General features: G+C 43.5%; 1 non-coding gene across 1 annotated transcript; it reads left to right on the forward strand.

Annotated features, from left to right (window-relative positions):
- The first annotated feature begins 4,843 nt into the window (after window positions 1-4,843).
- Window positions 4,844-4,962, forward strand: LOC135268750 (5S ribosomal RNA). The gene has a single exon (XR_010337105.1). It is a non-coding gene; the product is annotated as a 5S ribosomal RNA (ribosomal RNA).
- Window positions 4,963-16,908: the final 11,946 nt, after the last annotated feature.

Raw genomic sequence — 16,908 nt, forward strand, 5'->3', positions numbered from 1 at the left:
CATTATCACTACCTGGAGCACTTTTCCCTCTGCTGTCTGGGCTTTTACATGAATCTCCTCCACGAAGGTTCTCCACTGTTCACTCAGGCACGGTAGTGAGCACTGACTCTCCACTAGCCCTGAGCTTTCACAGGTCATCAGAGACGGTCCCAAACCCAGAGAGCTTAGACTTGGCACATGAGACACTAACGAAGAGCATCGATTGCCATGGTAATAAGTGTGTGAGCAGCTGGCGGTGATTGCATGCCCATTGCATGCCAGGAAGTGTTCTAATAAACATCATCTTCTCAGCAATCCGGAAATGCAGTTCTGACTACTGTCTTTTTCATAGATAAACCAAAACACAGCTTAAATAAAATAGCTAAGGTAACACTAAGTGGCCGAATCAGAAGCGCGCCCCGTGCCTATGGCTCCAGATGCTGTGCTCCTAGTTGTTAGGCCATGCTGCATGTTTTGGTATAACCGACAGAGTGTGCTTCTAAAAAGTATCCTTCAGGTTATGACCCCTGCACCCAGTTGAAAGAGATTTGAGGAAAAGGGAAGAGTGAACAGTAGTAAAGAGGACTGAAAAAACAGAGGGAAGCTAAGCACTCAGAAGGATGAGGAGCAGTAAGGCCGGAGGGCATGGTAGAGGCCTGGGGCATCTGGGCTTTCTGCAGGTTCTTTAGGCCTGGGGGCTACTGAAGTGTTTAGGGGCACCCCTTAAGAAGTGTCACCATGGCTGAGTAGGCTGACTGATGAGGGCAGGAGGAAGCTACTGCAAAACCCTCTATAATAGGACCTGAGCAGGGACCCATAAAGGCTTAGGAGGCAGAAAGGATGGGACTCTATCCATAGCCCAACCTCAACAGCCAGTGTTCTGTGACTCGTTTCTATTTGTATAGGCAGTGCTTGTACTGTTCATTGGTTTTGGTTCTTGTCTGTTGTACAATTTGAAAGGTTCTTGGAGACAGAAACAACAAATGTTTCTTCAATGTTCATTTAGCATCGGGCAGGTCAGAATTATTTTTGCAAAATGGCTCCATCCTATCTCCTTGTCATGCAAGCCTTAGCCCTCACCAGAAAGGTTCTGTCTGTTGCACCACGTTTGTCCACATTCTACTCACAAATACTGGGCATTATTGTGTAAGGCCATTTGGTAGTGCCCCTGGGTGATGTGTAGGCCAGCAGATCCGTTGAGCAGCAGATCTCAGGCTTCCCATGGTGAATTAGAAGCCCACTCTTCCACATCAGGCTGCTAAGTTGAATAGATCAGGCCATTAGGACAGAGGCCCACTGCTTCATTGTTGCAAGGCACCTCCCAGCCCTCTGTCACTGGACCCACCAGAATGATTTTTTTTTCTCAAACAGGAAAGCGGATTGGGAACAACCCCTACAAGATCAAATGTCCCTAAGATTTCCAGTATTTCCTAGGTTTCACTCGACAGGAAATACCTCAAAAAAAAGGCCTTTCTTGTCATGTTTTGATAACTGAGAAATCAGGAAATGGAAAAGTCTGTGTTAAGCTGAGCTGTAAGCAACATCAGTGTCTGATTTGAGCCTTAGAACAGATGCGACATGGGCCAGAGACAGATCAACCTAGAGAAAACCCAAATACAGCTCACCTGAGTTCAAGCCAGCTGGGAGACTGGCCTGGAAAGGTGTAGGTTTGGGGTGAGATGTGCCTGGATTTGGATCATGGTTCCTGTCATTTTGTAGCCATGTATCCTGTAGAACAGTCTCAGAATTTGGAGGAATGGGATTAGCTAACTACACATAAATGGCATCTGCTAACAGTAGACATTTCATAAACGTTGTCGTTCTCGTCCGTTTTAGACATTTTCTTGTGCCAAAAGGGATAATATGCTAGTGGGTTATCAAAGCAAGAGTTTAGGGGAAGAGTTTCAACACAATTAAGGATTTGTTGTCCCATATTCAAATCTGGGGGAAATTTGCTGTATTTCCTTCAAATAAATGACCACAGTACCTTCTTCAAAAAGAGCCATAAATTAAAACACAGAGAAATTTCATTCTCTTAGTGGCTGATTATAGACAAACATGCCTTAATCGAGGAGCTGTTTTGAAAAGCTTATTCCCCAGTAGGAACTCAAGTCTCCAGGGCCTGGGTGGGTCTCATCAGACAAGAGAGGAAGGAGAGAGGGAGGTGTACCCTAGCCTCAGCCTCTATTGAAATATGGAGCCATGTGGTGGTTAAGTCACTGTGAATGTGCTTCCCCCCTCGCTCCTGTACAAAGTGTTCAGGGAAGACTTTATTTCACGCCAACCTTTGCGGGGCAAGGGCTCTGTACCAGCGGTACTCAGCTTAAAACTAGCCTACTTCTTTGACAGCCTTGGTGAATCACTGCTTTTACTCCCACTAACTAGTGATTCCCAAATTTTTCATTATAAAGTACCCATTTATTGGGCCAGATGTGTTGTTGGCTCATGCCTGTAATCCCAGCACTTTGGGAGGCTGAAGTGAGCAGATCACCTGAGCCCAGGAGTTCAAGACCAGCCTGGCCAACATGGCAAAACCCTGTCTCTAAAAAAAAAATACAAAAATTAGTTGGATGTGGTGGTACATGCCTGTAGTCCCAGTTACTTGGGAGACTGAGGTGGGAGGATCACTTGAGCCCAGGAGGTGGAGGTTGCAGTGAGCCGAGATTGTACCACTGCACCGCAGCCTGGGTGACAGAGCGAGACCCTGTCTCAAAAAAAATAAAAAATACTCATTTATTGTTCTCCATGGATTCTGTGTTTTGAAGCAGTCCTCAAACTTTAAGGTGCAAATGAGTCACCTGGGGCCTGGACATGGTAGGTAGTTCACACCTGTAATCCCAGCACTGTGAGAGGCCAAGGTGGGTGGATCCCTTGAGGTCAGAAGTTCGAGACCAGCCTGGCCAACATGGCAAAACCTTCTGTCTCTACTAAAAATACACAAAAATTAGCGTGGTGGTGGGTGCCTGTAGTCTCAGCTACTCAGGAAGCTGAGGCAGGAGAATCTCTTGAACCTGAGAGGCAGAGGTTACAGTGAGCCACTACACTGCTTTTACTTCCACTAACTAGTGATTCTATAAATGAAAAACCAGCCTGGGCGACAGAGCAAAACTCTGGAAAAAAAAAAAAAAAAAAGGCAGATTCTATAACAGAGGTCCAGGGCAGAGCCTGAGATTCTGCATTTGCAGCAAAAGTCCAAGTGAAGCCAGTGCTATTGTTCTGCAGGCCACCTTTGGATGACAGGCTTTTGAAATATTTTCTCATTGGAAGAATCATCTGTATTTATTAAATTCTGCTTAAAATTGATAACCTTTTTGTACATCCATGTTTATAACAGCATTATTCACAATAGCCAAAAGGCAGGAACAACCCAGGTGTCCATTGACTGGAGACAGAGTGAGAAATTAATTTCATGGACACAGGGTTTCAGTTGGAAAAGATAAAAAAAGTTCTGGAGATGGAAGGCGGTGAAGTACATTGTGAATGTACTGAATGCCACAGAACTGTATACCTGAAAAGGGTTAGCATGGTAGGTTTCATGTTGTGGATATGTTGCCACAGTGTTCACAAGTTGTTAACTCAATTAATCAGACTATTTAAATACCCAGTAGATTGCATTGTGGGGAAATGGCTGTTTGAGCAAAATTTTCAGTGGTTGCTGCAAGGACCTCCCAGGGGTGGGGACAGAGTCTGGAGCACAGCTGCACGGCTCATGGAGAGAATTTGCATGGCCAGGCAGCCCCCGGTCCACTTCTCCCCACATCTGGGCAGGTGCAGAGAGCATAGCTCTACCTCCTATTATCTCCCTCAATTTCTTATTTGCACTTTGCCCATGTCTATAGAAGGAAAAACTTGACTGATTAGAAATTATATTCACGCCAGCCTGAGCAACATGGTGAAACCCCATCTTTACAGAAAAATACAGAAATGAGTCAGGCATGGTGGCACATGCTTGGGGTCCCAGCTACAGGCTGAGGCAGAAGGGAAAAAAGAAATCATATTCAAAATTCAGCTACTCAATGTTTACTCTTTTTAAAAATACCTTTCCATCATCCTCTACCATCTTCCCACCCATTATTCTCCCATCACCCCCCAAGCAGCAAGATAATTCCCCACCCCTTAGCTGTTTATGTGACCTTGAGGATGTCCATGTCACAATGGACAGTCACTTACTCAACACTAAGCAATGACACATGCTAGGAGTGGCACCGTGCCTTGGGGCTGCCAGCTGAATGAGACTCAGCCTCTGCCCTGGGAGTGCAGAGACTCAAGACGGATATGACCACGTGAAGAGACAACTGTAAAAACAAGCGGTAAGTGCAGCCACAGCCATAGCCACAGGGCACTGCGAGACCGCAGAGCAGTGAAAGCTAAGCTAGTCTAGGCTTGGCAAGGAGAGATGGAGTGATGTGGGCAGTGGCGAGGGAGATGGGAAGACCAGAGCTGAGAGGTGAGATGGGGTTTGGGTTTATCTTTACCAATGAGAGTGGGGAGGCTGTTTCATCTTCCAGGCAGGTCACAGAAGCTGGAACCCAGTTGATCATGCTGAGCCTGCAGACTCCCTCATCCCTTCCGGTCTTCAGCAATGACAGCCTTGCCCTCTCTTCCCAGCCTCTGTGCCTTCGTCCTCTCCTGTGTTCCCATGGACGCTTGGTCCTGACTTTGCATCCCTCCCTCACACCCAGTGTCCTTTCTTTTTCCTCTGCCACCTTGGAGGCTGATGTGGGAGAATCACCTGATCCCGGGAGGTTGAGGCTACAGTGACCTGTGTTCACGCCACTGTACTCCAGCCAGGGTGACAGAGTGAGAACCTATCTCAAAGCGGGGGGAAAAACACTGCTCTGTATGATACTATAAAAGTGGATATGTCTACGGCCATACCACCCTGAACACACCCGATCTCGTCTGATCTCAGAAGCCAAGCAGGGTCGGGCCCGGTTGGTACTTGGATGGGAGACTGCCTGGGAATTCCAGGTGCTATAGGCTTATAAAAAAAAAAAGTGGATATATGAGCTGGGCGTGGTGGTTCATGCCTGTAATCCCAGAACTTTGGGAGGCCAAGGAGGGCAGATCATAAGGTCAGGAATTTGAGACCAGCCTAGCCAACTTGGTGAACCCACATCTCTAGTAAAGATAGAAGAAAGTAGCTGGGCATGATTGTGGACACCTGTAATTCCAGCTACCAGGGAGGCTGAGGCAGGAGAATCGTTTGAACCCGGGAGGCAGAGGTTGCAGTGAGCTGAGATTGTACCATTGCACTCCAGCCTGGGCAACAGGGTGAGACTCCATCTGAAAAAAAAAAAAAAAAAAAAAAAAGTGGATATATGTAATTAAGTTTACACATTGTGAAATCTCATAGAATGCACAGTGCCACTAATGAACCCTAATGTAAACTGTCAAGTATGGGCTTTAGTTAGTAACCATGTGTTGATACCGGCTCATCAATTGTAACAAATGTACCACACAAACATAAGTAGTAAATAAAAGGGAAGCTGTGTGTGTGGTGCAGGGAAGGTGCGTGTGGGAACACTGTACTTTTTCTATTAATTATTTTTAAAAGAAGTCTTTTGTTAAATTAGCAATATAATAGGATAGTTGCTTACCCAAGAAAATTCAGGTTTTCAAATATTGCATTTTAAAAGCAATTGTTTCAGGAGAGGAGGGTGATCTGGCTGCAACATCTGCCACCCCACCGATCGCTAGGGTTGATTTGTCTGATCGGGCTGGTTTGGTGGGTGTCCCCATCCTCCCTCATCGCTCCATGTGCGCCCCTCCAGGCGCTGCGGATGACCTTCCCCATCAGAGGAGGGCCGTTCTTTGGTCAAGGGTATATGAGTAGCTGTACTCCTCTGCTAGAACCTCCAAACAAGCTCTCTCAAAGTAATTATTTCAAAGGAGGGATTGAGAGTTTCATCCTCTATGACAAAGTTAATTTTTCCTAAAAAATTTTAATAATAAATGTTGTCCTTAATAGTTGAATGTGCACAGCTATAAAACCCACATGAGAAAGCAATCTGGCCTCTGCATCTAATATCTGCTCAAGGTTGATGAGCTCTCTCCCCCTCGCTGTCAGCAACAGCTGGGTTGTTTGAGCTGCCCACACCGCTCATTCCCTGAGGCCATCGTGACAGGACACTGTCACCTTTGTCATCCATTGTGTTGATATATAAATCCACTCAACTGATCTGTTCCTGGCCAAGACCACAGCCTTTTCCCCTCTGAGGAGCTAAGTCTGACTGTCATATTTTCAGTTCTGATTGTGATATCAGTAGTAGCAAATTGCATTTCCTGTCAATCAATTGTGTTGTCAATTCACCCTCTGACAACTAGAGTAGAAGGCCTAAAATTATTGAGTGACTACTCTGTTCTGGTTGCCTTGCCAGACAAGCGGCTCCCCTGGAAAGACAGACAGCCAGACTCAAGGGGAAGGAGTCAAGGAAATCAAGCAGGAAAACCTATCAGGCATTTTGGGGAGAGATCAGGCAGGAGCTAATGAAGTCTAGATGAAAAGTGACAGCCGAGAGAACTGAAAAGGGGCAGGGCCAGGCGCGGTGGCTCATGCCTGTAATCCCAGCATTTTGGGAGGCTGAGGAGGGTGAATCACCTGAGATCAGGAGTTTGAGACCAGCCTGACCAACATGGAGAAACCCTATCTCTACTAAAAATACAAAAATTAGCCAGGCATGGTGGTGCATGCCTGCAATCCCAGCTACTCAGGAGGCTGAGGCAGGAGAATCACTTGAACCCAGGAGGCAGAGGTTGTGGTGAGTCGAGATCACGCCATCACACTCCAGCCTGAGCAACAAGAGTGAAACTCCAACTCAAAAAAAAAAAAAAAAGGAAAAAGAGAAAGAACAAAGAAAAAGAGGTAGATGCTGTCTCATTTGGCTTAACAGAACCTCCAACTGATTATAAACCAGGAGGGAGGAGTTTAAAAGGCCTGCTGATCTGCAGGGGAATCTTCAGGTCCCTATGGGCTCTCATCTCCTCAAGGAGTCTTCTCACTTAGACCAGCACTCCCAAAGCATGGAACCCAGTAATCGCTGCAGTGAGCCACAAGTGCTTTAGGGTTTCAGAGGAAAAGGCAATGTGTTGGCCTAAAGGAAGAAGCTGAGGCAAAATGAATATAAGTAGAGAGCTTATGTGAGCCAAATTTGAGGACTGCAACCCTGGGGATTTCGATTCAAGTTGCCCAGAATATATGCTCCAATCAGCAATTATAAGTGGGTCTTCAAAGGGAAAAAAGATGGGGCAGTTCTTGGTAAAATTGTTTACCAAGTATTTACATTGGTTCATTAAAATACCATAAGCTTCTTTTTTCTTCTTTTTGAGACAAAGCCTCCCTGTGTTGCCCAGGCTGATCTTAAACTCCTGTACTCAAGTGATCAGCCTCCTGTGTAGCTGCGATTACAGGTACATGCCACGGTGACTCACTCAAAATAACATAAGCTATTGATTGGCTATGTGTTGTTCTTTGTATCACAAATTCCAGAAACATGAAGACATGGGTGAGGGTCATATTGTGCAGCCTGTAACATTTTAGGTTATATATCAGCTAGTCTAGAAACTACAGGCAATAAAAGAAAAATACAAGATGCCTTTAAACAATTAACCCTGTGCATAGGTTAATGAAACTCTCCTGTCTCTCTGCTAAATTTTGCATTCCTCACATTCTTCAGACTGCTCTGAGCTACTTTCCTTTCCCAAATGAAACAGTTGTAGTCACACTTCATAAATTGAAAATGTAACATAGTAATGATTTCCCAGAAATCTCATTTTATTCTTAATAGTCCTTGCATATTTAAATGTTGAGCATTTTCCACAAAGACGATGTTAATCAAATGTTCTTAAATAACATTCAGTTAACAGGATACAGTTCATTCTGGTTAATATATTTTTCACAACATTCGTTTATTTCTGTTTAGTAAGTCTACAATCTTTATCATTGCCATTGGGTTATATTAGATTGAGTTAGTGGCTCAGAAGTATTCACTGAATCCTAAAATAATGATGGAGACAGTAGTGGATATTCCACACATCAGGATAATCTGTGAACACACATAATGCTCATAATTCCAGAATGATGTAGAATGGCAACCAGGACTCACTGGGTCACGCACATCTGCAGGTGTGATGATCTTGCATGAGCAGCCAAAAAGTGAAAGTAAGAAGTGCCACAATGAACATCTGAAAAATATGGTTGATTAAATCCAAGTTCTCCTTCCCCCAGACCCCTGAGCACAGTTATAAGACCTGGCCAGATGAGATTGTTAGGGCTCAGAAAACAACACCCCTGTAGGAGCCAAGACAAAATGTCCTTTTTGCCTCCTACAGGTTTGCTAAAAAAATAACTTACAAGAGACAGATTAACTGGAGAAAAGGCATATGAACTTATGGGCACATAGGAAAGAACCACAGAGTGATTACTCCAAACACCCAGTGGGGTACAGATGCCATCTTGAGGTTACCAAAAGAATGGGAGCTCAGAGAATGGCCCCAACAGGTTATAGTGGTAAATCAGGTTATGACGCAAGACAGGTTATGGTGGGGAGAGAAGAGGAGGCCTGGCTAGCAACCGTGGTCTTGCTGTGTAGATGAAACCTCATAGATAGCAGCCTGCAGAAAGAATAGATGGTAAATGTTTCTGACCTTCAAAGGTGTCAGACTCTCACTTAATCTTTCCTAGATCAAACAAGGGAAGGCTCAGAAGAAGCCTGGCTGCATCAAGGCAGATTCCGTACAGATGCAGATCTCCCCACGAAAGACAGCTTTGCAGGGCTACTTCTGCTGGCTGGCTCTCTGAAGAGACACCTCAAAATATATCAAAGAAGGATATTTTGGGGGTAAAATATTTTTATTTCTGTCAGTCCTACTTTGAAACTTTGAAAGGCCCCCCTTTCGGGCCTTCCTGCTCACTCCCTTCTATTAAGATGTGGCCTGTGGCCAGGTGAGGTGGCTCACGCCTGTAATCGCCGCACTTTGGGAGGCCGGGGTGGGTGGATCACCTGAGGTCAGGAGTTCAAGACCAGCCTGGCCAACATGATAAAACCCCATCTATACTAAAAATACAAATATTAGCTGGGTGTGGTGTTGTGTACCTGTAATCCCTGTTACTCTGGAGACTTAAGGCAGGAGAATCGCTTGAACATGGGAGGTGCAGGTTGCTGTGAGCTGAGATTGCGTCTATGCACTCCAGCCTGGGCGACAGAGCAAGACTCCATCTAAAACAAAAAGTGATGTGCGTCCTTCCAGAGGATACTCTGTGAATTCACAACTATGTATAGATTCTCACTTGATAGACGAACATATTTTCTCTCGTACATAAAATACATATTTGCCTTTTTTTTTTTTTTTTTTGAGACATAGTCTCGCTCTGTAGCCCAGGCTGGAATGCAGTGGTGTGATCTTGGCTCACTGCAACCTCCGCCTCCCAGCTCCTGGTTCAAGCGATTCTCCTGCCTCAGCCTCCTGGGTAGCTGATATTACAGGCACGCACCACCATGCCCAGCTGATTTTTGTACTTATAGTAGAGATGGGATTTCACCATGTTGGCCAAGCTGGTCTTGAACTCCAGACCTTGTGGTCCACCCACCTTGGCCTCCCAAAGTGCTGGGATTACAGGCATGAGCCACTGTACCCGGCTTGGCTTCATTTTTTATATCATGGACTATATAATTACTCTTAGTACATATTTGACATTTTTAATTAATAAGTTTCTAATTGATAAATTATAAGCTGTACACGGCAGCCAGAGTGCTCCTTTAAGAATAAATGTAAGTCAGAAAAACAAAACAAAGCTGTGCCAACTACTCAGCTCAGCCTGCTGTACAAAGAGTCTTGTGGCAGCAGAAAAAAGAAAGAATGTAAGCTAAAGCCTGTCTTTCTTGGAGCCTGTGATGGCTCCTTCGTTCCCTCTCTGCAAGGCCCTAAGAAGATGGGGTCTCACTTCCTTTCCCCTCCTCTCTCCCTCTCTCCTGTTTCTCTTGCAACCTACTCTTCCTCCAGCACATGGCCTTTGCCCTGGCTGGTCCTTCTGCCTGGAAGGTTCTTCCCCGTTTTTCTCAGGGCTCACTGTGACCTCTACAGACTTTGGCTCAAATATCACCTTCCCAGTGAGGTCAACCCAACCACCCTATTTAAAGTTGTAACCCTCCATCACCACACTCCCAATCCCCTTCACACTGATCTCTTTGATAACCTTCATTGCACTTAAGGGCTTTCAAACTTACGCGTTCACTTACTATATGTACGATATTCTGTCAGTTCCCCCTTGCTAGCCTGTAAACTCCACAAGAGGCCGGGCGTGGTGGCTCATGCCTGTAATCCCAGCACTTTGGGAGGCTGAGGAGGGTGGATCACTTGAGGCCAGGAGTTCAAGACCAGCCTGACGAACATGGTAAAGCCCCATCTCTAGTAAAAATAGAAAATTTAGCCATGCATGGTGGTGGGCACCTGTAATCCCAGCTATTTGGGAGCCCGAGGCAGGAGAATCCCTTGAACCCAGAAGGTGGAGGTTGCATGAGCCAAGATCTTGCTGCTGCACTCCAGCCTGGGTAACAGAGTGAGACTCCATCTCAAAAAAAAAAAAAAAAAAAAAAAAGAAAGAAAAGAAACATATGACTTTTCCTATAAAAACTCGTATATGTAAGACATCAGGGAGTTTGGTTCTTAAGCATGAGAATCGCCCAAGTCTCCTCGCTTGGCATCCTGTAATACATGCTTCAGTTTCTCTCTCTGCAATCATGATTCAGTGTTTGGCTTTGCTGTGCCCGGCAGACAGACCCAAGTTCAGTTTGATAACAGTCTCCCTCCCACAACCAAAGCCATTCTTGGTCCCCTGAAATAGATGAGGATCCCCCACCTGGAGAGAAGAGGATAGGTGTCTCTCAGCCAGGCCAGCTCCAGGCAGGACCTGGAACACACAGCCCCAGTTCTCTCCTGGCATCTCTTTCTCATGCCCAGGCAGAAGGGCCTAGGGTGTGCTAAATTACATGGCTGAAGTGGAAATCAGAACGTGTTCTTGTCGAAACAGTGTAAGGCAGCACTCATGATGGACAGAGGTATACTGGGTGAGTTGGTGGACTGTCCATCATTAGTAAGAAAAGCAAAGAGGGAGCTGTCTGTATAAGCGTAGAAAAAATAAGCTTAATATGTGGGTTACCTGATGAAAGGGTTAATAAGAGAAGACGGAGGAGAGGAGGTAGGGCACAAAAGAAAAGCAAATTGGGGCTGGCGCAGTGGCTCATGCCTGTAATCCTAGCACTTTGGGAGGCTGAGGCAGGTGGATCACTTGAGGTCAGGAGTTCAAGAGCAGCCTGGCCAACATGGTGAAACTCTGTCTCTATTAAAAATACAAACATTAGCCGGGTGTGGTGGTGTGCACCTGCAGTCCCAGCTACCTGGGAGGCTGAGGTGGGAGAATCACTTGAACCCGGGAGGCAGAGGTTACAGTGAGCCGACATCACGCCACTGCACTCTAGCCTAGGTGACAGAGCAAGACTGTCACAAAAAAAAAAGAGAGAGAGAGAAAGAAAGAGAAAAAGGAAGGAAGGAAGGAAAATTAAATTGCACTGAAAAATGTATGTGTGACAAGATCCTATTTATGCACTATAGCATAATACATAAAACTATGGGATCTGATGTCAAACTATCTGGTTTCATCTCAGATTCGATATTTACTAGCTCTGTTATTCTAGGGAAGGGGCATTACCTTGTGTTTCAATTTCTTCAGATGTAAAATAGGGATTATAATTGTACATATGTCAGAAAGTTGTTGAGTGGATCAAATGCGGTAATACATTTACGTTCTTAGGACCGTATGCTTATAAAGGCATATAGTAAATGCTCACAGACTATCCATTAGTATTCATAGCTCTTAGTAATGGGCAGTATCGTTGAATTTGTGTGCACTGGTGCCTTCATTATATATAAGATGCATAATGCTCAGGGCACTGAACTGCTCCACCGTCAGGAGTCTCTTACCCTGAGTGGTGCTGGGTGCATCCTGGAAAATTCTAACAACCCAGATTCCCTTTTACACGTACCAGGCAGGCCCTTCTGTTAACACAGTTTTCCTTCAAGCAGATCACAATGTAACTGACTAGATTTTTGTTTCCTTTTAAAAACAGCTTTGTTTAGGCATAATTTACATAAGATAAAACTCACTCTTTTTAGCATACAATTCAGTGATTTTTAGTGAATTCACAGAGTTGTTCAACCAACACCACAATCTAACTTGAGAACTTATGGCGGTCATCACTAAAAGAAACATGGTGCCCATTTGCACTCACTTCCCAGTACCCCCTCCAGTGCCAGGCAGGCTGGAAGGGTTTGGTTTGCTGCTGAGTCCTGGTCCAGGCACCCAGGCCCTTCAGGGAGTGCAATAAGCCACCTTGTTTGGACTCCCCTAAACTATGACTCCTCAGTGAAACGTTAAGCAATCTCCCTTGATGTGTAATTTCTACAGATAGCTGCCTTCATCCATTTTTTTTTCTTTCTGCTGATTTAAAGTGTGTTTTTTTAATTGCAAAATTAATAAATCTTCATTGTAAAATACATAAAAGTGCAAAGAATTGTAAGGAAGAGAACACAGATTTCTCATAATCTTACCGCTAGATGGAACTGTTAACATTTTTAAGTGAATTGTATATGTTTTTTTTTAAAAAAAGAATTGTATTATAGATACCTTCTTATAATCTCCTTTTGTTTAGTATAAATATTATTTTTTAAATTTCCTGGATGGGCATGGTGGTTCACACCTGTAATCCCAGCACTTTGGGAGGCCAAGGCGGGTGGATCACGAGGTCAGGAGTTCGAGACCAGCCTGACCAACATGATGAAATCCCATCTCTACTAAAAATGAGCTGGGTGTGGTGGCGCACGCCTGTAATCCCAGCTACTCAGGAGGTTGAGGCAGGAGAATTGCTTGAACCCGGGAGGCGGAGGCTGCAGTGAGCCAAGATTGTGCCACTGCACTACAGCCTGGGTGACATAGTGAGACTGTCTCAAAAAAAAAATGTCATTAAACATTTCTGTACAATTTTGTAATTTCCCCAGATTTGTTCAATTATGAGCTCATCATTGGACATTGTTTTTTATTTTTTTCTATTATACATAATACCTTTTTTGCATCTCTGGAGATCTATTTTAGCACACATCTCTGCCATTTCTTATGCTACCCTCTCTCACTCCACTTGGAATTACTTCTTTACTTACTATAATAATTCATGAAAGAAAAATCTAAAGATACAAGGAAAGGAAAAGTTCCACTGTCACCCAAACTCTTAGGGACTACTGCTTGGGTAATCCCACTCTTTGCGTATGTCTCTCCATATTTTAAAATGAATATATAAGTCTTCACTATAGATATATTTTAAACAAAAAGAAGATCATATTCCAGGTGTTTTGAAATTTTCCAGCTTTCTGCTATGGTATCTAGTTTAACTCAACTGTAATATGAGAACAGACATTGTATGTTTTTCTATTCTTTTAAATTAATTCATGTGTGTTTCATGGCCCAGAGTCTGATCTATCTTGGTGAATGTCCCAGATGAACTTGATCTTAGAAGAATGTGTAATCTGCCATTGCTGGATGGAGTAATAGTCTATAGATGTCAATTATATCCAGTTGATTGATGGTGTGTTGAGTTCAACTATGTCCTTACTGATATTCTGCCTGCTGGATCTGTCCGTTTTCAGTAGAAGGGTGGTAAAGATCCATCTATTTCTCCTTGTAGCTCTATCAGTTTTTGCCTCACATGGTTTGTTTCGGGTTGTTTGTTTGTTTGTTTGTTTTTTGAGATGGAGTCTCTCTCTGTCGCCCAGGCTGGAGTGCAGTGGTGTGATCTCTGCTCAGTGCAACCTCTGCCTCTGAGGTTCCAGCAATTCTCCTGCCTCAGTCTCCCGAATAGCTGGGACTAACCACAGGCACCCACCATCACACTCAGCTAAATTTTTTTTGTGTTTTTAGTAGAGATGAGGTTTCGCCATGTTGGCCAGGCTCGTCTCGAATGCCTGACCTCAGGTGATCCGTCTGCCTCAGCCTCCCAAAGTGCTGGAATTACAGGCAGGAGCTACCACACCCGGCTTGCCTCACATGTTTTGACACTTTGTTATTAGGTGCATTCATGTTACAAATTGTTATATATTGACCCCGTTATCATTGTGTAAAGCCCCTCCTTATCCCTGTTAAATGTTCTTGCTCTGAAGTCTGCTCTGTCTAAAATCAATATACCTATACCTGTATTCTTTTAATGAGGATAATATCTCTTTCTCTATCTCTTTACTTTTGATCTATAAGAGTTCTTATACTTAAGTGTGTTTCTGGCCAGGGACAGTGGCACACACCTGTAGTCCCACCTAGTTGGGAGGCTATGGCAGGATTGCTTAAACCTAAGGAGTTTGAAACCAGCCTGGGCAACATAATGAGACCCCATCTCATTAAAAGAAGTAAATAACAAAGTGTGTTTCTTTAGACAACATATAATTAGTTGGATCTTCTTTTTGGTCCACTCTGATACTCTCTAATTAGTGTATTTAGACCACTGACATTAAAAGTGATTGTGATGTGTTTGTATTCATATTTACCAAACGTTTTACTATTTTTTATTTGTTGCCCTTGCTCCTTGTTCCTATTTTTGTCTTCCACATTTTCTGCCTTTTGTAGTTTTAATTGAGCATTTTATACGATTCATTTTTTTCTCCTGTTTTAGCATATTAATTATATTTCTTTTTTGCTTTTTTAGTGGTTGCCCTGGAGTTTGCAATGTATGTTTATGACTAACTCAAGTCCACTTTCAAATTACACTATAACACCTTGCAGGCAGTGTGAGTAACTTATAATAACAAGATACTCCTAATTATCCCCTCTTGTTCTTTGTGTCATTGTTTCATTTTATAATAAGCTTTAATTGTTTGAATGCATTTTTGCTATTATATTTTGTTTTGTTCTTTTTTTTATTTAGAGATGGTATCTCCCAATGTTGACCAGGCTGGCCTTAAACTCCTAGGTTCAAGTGATCCTTCTGCCTCGGCCTCCCAAAGTGCTGGGATTACGGGCATGAGCCACCCAGCCCAGCCTGCTATTATTATTATTAACAAACTGTTATCTGTTTGATCAATTAAAAATAAGAAAAATAGGAGGGAATTACTCCTTCTCTAATACTTTTCACTTCGTTATGTAGATCTGAGTTTCTTACCTACATAATTTTCCTTCTCTCTGAAGAACTTCTTTAACATTTCTCCAGGCAGGTCTACTGGCAACACATTCCCTCAATGTTTGTTTGAATGAGAAAGTATCTCTCTTTTACGTTTTTTTCTTTTTTTTTTTTTGAGATGGAGTCTCACCCTGTCACCCAGGCTGGAGTACAGTTGTGCAATCTTGGCTCACTGCAACCTCCACCTCCTGGCTTCAAGCTATTCACCTGCCTCAGTGTCCTGAGTAGCTAGGATTACAGGCACGTGCCACTACACTGGCTAATGTTTTGTATTTTTAGTAGAGACGGTATTTCACCATGTTGGCCAGGCTGGTTTTGAACTCCTGACCTCGTGATCCATGGGCCTCAGCCTCCCAAAGTGCTGGGATTACAGGCGTGAGTCACCACACCCGGCCCTCTCTTTTACTTTTGAAGGATAATTTCACAGAATACAGAATTCTAGGTTGGTGGGTTTTTTCCTCTCAACACTTTATTTCATTCCATTCTCTGCTTCTTTGCATGCTTTTTGAGAAGAAGGAAGAGGTAATTCTTATCTTTCTATTTATAGCAAAGAAGAATTACTTCTAATCTTCCTGTGGCTTCTTTCAAGATTGTTTTTTATCTTCAGTTTTCTGCAGTATGAATATGATATACCAATGTTAACTTTTTTGTTTGGGTTTTTTTAAATGCATTTAACCTGTCTTATGTTCTCCAAACTTCCTGGATCTGTGGTTTGGTGTGCAACATTAATTTGGGGGACTTTTAAATCATTATTGCTTCAAATGTTGCTTCATTTCTTTCTTCTCCTGGCATTCTCATTATGCATATGTTATACCTTTTGTAATTGTCCCACAGTTCTTGGATATTCTGTTACCATTTTTGTCCAGTGTTTTTTTCTCTTTACTTTTCGGATTTGGAAGGTTCTGTTGAGAAATCCTCAAGCTCAGACATTCTGTCCTCAGCCATAGCCAGTCTACTAATGAGTCCATCAATGGCATTCTGCATTTCTGTGATGGTGTTTTTGACCTTTAGCGTTTTTTTGATTCTTTCTTAGAATTCCCATCTCCCACTTACATCACCTGTCTTTTCTTGCATGCTGTCTACATTTCCTATGAGAGCCCTTAGCACATTCATTATGGCTGTTTTAAATTCACAGTCTTGTAATTCCAGCATCCCTGCCATATCTGAATCTAGTTCTGATGCTTGCTCTGTCTCTTCAAAGTCTATTTTTTGCCTTATAATTTTTTGTTGAAAGCCGAACATGATTTCTCTAGGTTTCTTCTTGCTCTTCTGGAGGTTTCTGCCCTGTTCTCAGGGAGCTTTCTACTTCAGTAAGCTGCAATTCCCTGTATTTGCCTGTCTGTCTCTCTAATTTTAGGGCAGCGATTTGCCCTGTGACCTTACTTCTCTGACAGATCTAAGAAGAGTTGCCGGTGCCTTCCAAGCTCCTGGCATGCCAGAGGAGAAACCACACTAGAAGTCCCTTTGCCCATATTTAAATTTGGTTGTCTTTTAATTGTTGATTTTTCTTTTCTTTTTTTTTTTTTTTTTGGAGACAGGGTCTTGCCTGGTCACCCAGCTGGAGTGCAATGGCGCAATCTCAGCTCACTGCAATCTCCGCCTCCCGGGTTCAAGCGATTCTCCTGCCTCAGCCTCCCAAGTAGCTGGAATTGCAGGCACCCATCACTATGCCTGGCTAATTTTTTTGTATCTTTAGTAGAGATGGGGTTTCACCATA

Source organism: Aotus nancymaae, unplaced genomic scaffold (genome assembly GCF_030222135.1).
Source record: "Aotus nancymaae isolate 86718 unplaced genomic scaffold, 86718_ANA_hifiasm-v0.15.2.pri h1tg000041l, whole genome shotgun sequence".
NCBI classification, from domain to species: Eukaryota; Metazoa; Chordata; class Mammalia; order Primates; family Aotidae; genus Aotus; species Aotus nancymaae.